Source organism: Styela clava, chromosome 1 (genome assembly GCF_964204865.1).
Source record: "Styela clava chromosome 1, kaStyClav1.hap1.2, whole genome shotgun sequence".
Taxonomy (NCBI): domain Eukaryota; kingdom Metazoa; phylum Chordata; class Ascidiacea; order Stolidobranchia; family Styelidae; genus Styela; species Styela clava.
This window is the reverse complement of record NC_135250.1, coordinates 15,090,001-15,095,000: the sequence shown is the minus strand read 5'-3', so window position 1 is coordinate 15,095,000 and position 5,000 is coordinate 15,090,001.

Sequence of the window (5,000 nt, the reverse complement as noted above, 5' to 3'; positions counted from 1 at the left end):
TTGGCTCATTCGAGTTTACTGTCTTTCGCTCTTACAAGCCTTACCTAGCTAGGGTTAGGTTAGTATGCTTGCACATGCAGTCCTTCAACTTTTTTCGGCTCGGCTTCTTTCGACGCCGATGCCGGCAACGCAGCACTCTCCTGCCCGCCAGCCACCGAGAGAAGTGTGCGCTCCGTCCCACCCCGCACCGCACGCCGCTCTTTCTTGGCTCATCCGAGTTTACTGTCTTTCGCTCTAACATGCCTTACGTAGGGTTAGGTTAGTATGCTTGCACGTGCAGTCCTTCAACTTTTTTCGGCTCGGCTTCTTTCGACGCCGATGCCGGCGACGCAGCACTCTCTCGCCCGCCAGCCACCGAGAGAAGTGTGCGCTCCGTCCGGCCCCGCACGCCGCTCTTTCTTGGCTCATTCGAGTTTACTGTCTTTCGCTCTAACATGCCTTACCTAGGGTTAGGTTAGTATGCTTGCACGTGCAGTCCTTCAACTTTTTTCGGCTCGGCTTCTTTCGACGCCGATGCCGGCGACGCAGCACTCTCTCGCCCGCCAGCCACCGAGAGAAGTTTGCGCTCCGTCCGGCCCCGCACCGCACGCCGCTCTTTCTTGGCTCATTCGAGTTTACTGTCTTTCGCTCTAACATGCCTTACCTAGGGTTAGGTTAGTATGCTTGCACGTGCAGTCCTTCAACTTTTTTCGGCTCGGCTTCTTTCGACGCCGATGCCGGCGACGCAGCACTTTCTCGCCCGCCAGCCACCGAGAGAAGGGTGCGCTCCGTCCCGCCCCGCACCGCACGCCGCTCTTTCTTGGCTCATTCGAGTTTACTGTCTTTCGCTCTAACATGCCTTACCTTGGGTTAGGTTAGTATGCTTGCAAGTGCAGTCCTTCAACTTTTTTCGGCTCGGCTCCTTTCGACGCCGATGCCGGCAACGCAGCAATCTCTCGCCCGCCAGCCACCGAGAGAAGTGTGCGCTCCGTCCCGCCCCGCACCGCACGCCGCTCTTTCTTGGCTCATTCGAGTATACTGTCTTTCGCCTTACAATCCTTACCTAGGGTTAAGTTAGTATGCTTGCAAGTGCAGTCCTTCAACTTTTTTCGGCTCGGCTTATTTCGACGCCGATGCCGGCGACGCAGCAATCTCTCGCCCGCCAGCCACCGAGAGAAGTGTGCGCTCCGTCCCGCCCCGCACCGCACGCCGCTCTTTCTTGGCTCATTCGAGTTTACTGTCTTTCGCTCATACAAGCCTTACTTAGGGTTAGGTTAGTATGCTTGCACATGCAGTCCTTCAACTTTTTTCGGCTCGGCTTCTTTCGACGCCGATGCCAGCGACGCAGCAATCTCTCGCCCGCCAGCCACCGAGAGAAGTGTGCGCTCCGTCCCGCCCCGCACCGCACGCCGCTCTTTCTTGGCTCATTCGAGTTAACTGTCTTTCGCTCCAACATGCCTTACCTAGGGTTAGGTTAGTATGCTTGCACGTGCAGTCCTTCAACTTTTTTCGTCTCGGCTTCTTTCGACGCCGATGCCGGCGACGCAGCACTCTCTCGCCCGCCAGCCACCGAGAGAAGTGTGCGCTCCGTCCGGCCCCGCACCGCACGCCGCTCTTTCTTGGCTCATTCGAGTTTACTGTCTTTCGCTCTAACATGCCTTACGTAGGGTTAGGTTAGTATGCTTGCACGTGCAGTCCTTCAACTTTTTTCGGCTCGGCTTCTTTCGACGCCGATGCCGGCGACACAGCACTCTCTCGCCCGCCAGCCACCGAGAGAAGAGTGCGCTCCGTCCCGCCCCGCACCGCACGCCGCTCTTTCTTGGCTCATTCGAGTATACTGTCTTTCGCTCTTACAATTCTTACCTAGGGTTAGGTTAGTATGCTTGCAAGTGCAGTCCTTCAACTTTTTTCGGCTCGGCTTCTTTCGACGCCGATGCCGGCGACGCAGCAATCTCTCGCCCGCCAGCCACCGAGAGAAGTGTGCGCTCCGTCCCGCCCCGCACCGCACGCCGCCCTTTCTTGGCTCATTCGAGTTTACTGTCTTTTGCTCTTACAAGCCTTAACTAGCTAGGGTTAGGTTAGTATGCTTGCACATGCAGTCTTTCGACTTTTTTCGGCTCCGCTTCTTTCGACGCCGATGCCGGCGACGCAGCACTCTCTCGCCCGCCAGCCACCGAGAGAAGTGTGCGCTCCGTCCCGCCCCGAACCGCACGCCGCTCTTTCTTGGCTCATTCGAGTTTACTGTCTTTCGCTCTAACATGCCTTACCTAGGGTTAGGTTAGTATGCTTGCACGTGCAGTCCTTCAACTTTTTTCGGCTCGGCTTCTTTCGACGCCGATGCCGGCGACGCAGCAATCTCTCGCCCGCCAGCTACCGAGAGAATTGTGCGCTCCGTCCGGCCCCGCACCGCACGCTGCTCTTTCTTGGTTCATTCGAGTATACTGTCTTTCGCTCTTGCAATCCTTACCTAGGGTTAGGTTAGTATGCTTGCAAGTGCAGTCCTTCAACTTTTTTCGGCTCGGCTTCTTTCGACGCCGATGCCGGCGAAGGCAGCAATCTCTCGCCCGCCAGCCACCGAGAAAAGTGTGCGCTCCGTCCCGCCCCGCACCGCACGCTGCCCTTTCTTGGCTCATTCGAGTTTACTGTCTTTCGCTCTTACAAGCCTTACCTAGCTAGGGTTAGGTTAGTATGCTTGCACGTGCAGTCCTTCAACTTTTTTCGGCTCGGCTTCTTTCGACGCCGATGCCGGCGACGCAGCAATCTCTCGCCCGCCAGCCACCGAGAGAAGTGTGCGCTCCGTCCCGCCCCGCACCGCACGCCGCTCTTTCTTGGCTCATTCGAGTATACTGTCTTTCGCTCTAACATGCCTTACCTAGGGTTAGGTTAGTATGCTTGCAAGTGTAGTCCTTCAACTTTTTTCGGCTCGGCTTCTTTCGACGCCGATGCCGGCGACGCAGCAATCTCTCGCCCGCCAGCCACCAAGAGAAGTGTCCGCTCCGTCCCGCCCCGCACCGCACGCCGCTCTTTCTTGGCTCATTCGAGTTTACTGTCTTTCGCTCTAACATGCCTTCCCTAGGGTTAGGTTAGTATGCTTGAACGTGCAGTCCTTCAACTTTTTTCGGCTCGGCTTCTTTCGACGCCGATGCCGGCGACGCAGAATCTCTCGACCGCCAGCCACCGAGAGAAGTGTGCGCTCCGTCCCGCCCCGCCACGCACGCCGCTCTTTCTTGGCTCATTCGAGTATACTGTCTTTCGCTCTTACAATCCTTACCTAGGGTTAGGTTAGTATGCTTGCAAGTGCAGTCCTTCAACTTTTTTCGGCTCGGCTTCTTTCGATGCCGGCGACGCAGCAATCTCTCGCCCGCCAGCCACCGAGAGAAGTGTGCGCTCCGTCCGCCCCGCACCGCACGCCGCCCTTTCTTGGCTCATTCGAGTTTACTGTCTTTTGCTCTTACAAGCCTTAACTAGCTAGGGTTAGGTTAGTATGCTTGCACATGCAGTCTTTCGACTTTTTTCGGCTCCGCTTCTTTCGACGCCGATGCCGGCGACGCAGCACTCTCTCGCCCGCCAGCCACCGAGAGAAGTGTGCGCTCCGTCCCGCCCCGAACCGCACGCCGCTCTTTCTTGGCTCATTCGAGTTTACTGTCTTTCGCTCTAACATGCCTTACCTAGGGTTAGGTTAGTATGCTTGCACGTGCAGTCCTTCAACTTTTTTCGGCTCGGCTTCTTTCGACGCCGATGCCGGCGACGCAGCAATCTCTCGCCCGCCAGCTACCGAGAGAAGTGTGCGCTCCGTCCGGCCCCGCACCGCACGCTGCTCTTTCTTGGTTCATTCGAGTATACTGTCTTTCGCTCTTGCAATCCTTACCTAGGGTTAGGTTAGTATGCTTGCAAGTGCAGTCCTTCAACTTTTTTCGGCTCGGCTTCTTTCGACGCCGATGCCGGCGAAGGCAGCAATCTCTCGCCCGCCAGCCACCGAGAAAAGTGTGCGCTCCGTCCCGCCCCGCACCGCACGCCGCCCTTTCTTGGCTCATTCGAGTTTACTGTCTTTCGCTCTTACAAGCCTTACCTAGCTAGGGTTAGGTTAGTATGCTTGCACGTGCAGTCCTTCAACTTTTTTCGGCTCGGCTTCTTTCGACGCCGATGCCAGCGACGCAGCAATCTCTCGCCCGCCAGCCACCGAGAGAAGTGTGCGCTCCGTCCCGCCCCGCACCGCACGCCGCTCTTTCTTGGCTCATTCGAGTATACTGTCTTTCGCTCTAACATGCCTTACCTAGGGTTAGGTTAGTATGCTTGCAAGTGTAGTCCTTCAACTTTTTTCGGCTCGGCTTCTTTCGACGCCGATGCCGGCGACGCAGCAATCTCTCGCCCGCCAGCCACCAAGAGAAGTGTCCGCTCCGTCCCGCCCCGCACCGCACGCCGCTCTTTCTTGGCTCATTCGAGTTTACTGTCTTTCGCTCTAACATGCCTTCCCTAGGGTTAGGTTAGTATGCTTGAACGTGCAGTCCTTCAACTTTTTTCGGCTCGGCTTCTTTCGACGCCGATGCCGGCGACGCAGAATCTCTCGACCGCCAGCCACCGAGAGAAGTGTGCGCTCCGTCCCGCCCCGCCACGCACGCCGCTCTTTCTTGGCTCATTCGAGTATACTGTCTTTCGCTCTTACAATCCTTACCTAGGGTTAGGTTAGTATGCTTGCAAGTGCAGTCCTTCAACTTTTTTCGGCTCGGCTTCTTTCGATGCCGGCGACGCAGCAATCTCTCGCCCGCCAGCCACCGAGAGAAGTGTGCGCTCCGTCCGCCCCGCGCCGCACGCCGCCCTTTCTTGGCTCATTCGAGTATACTGTCTTTCGCTCTTACAATCCTTACCTAGGGTTAGGTTAGTATGCTTGCAAGTGCAGTCCTACAACTTTTTTGGTTTGGTTAGTTTGTACCTGGTCGTATTGCGAAATTGTGCGATCCAATGGGCGGCGGCGACGCCCCCTTTTCGTATTGCGAAATGACACGTGGGCTTCGTCGCGGATG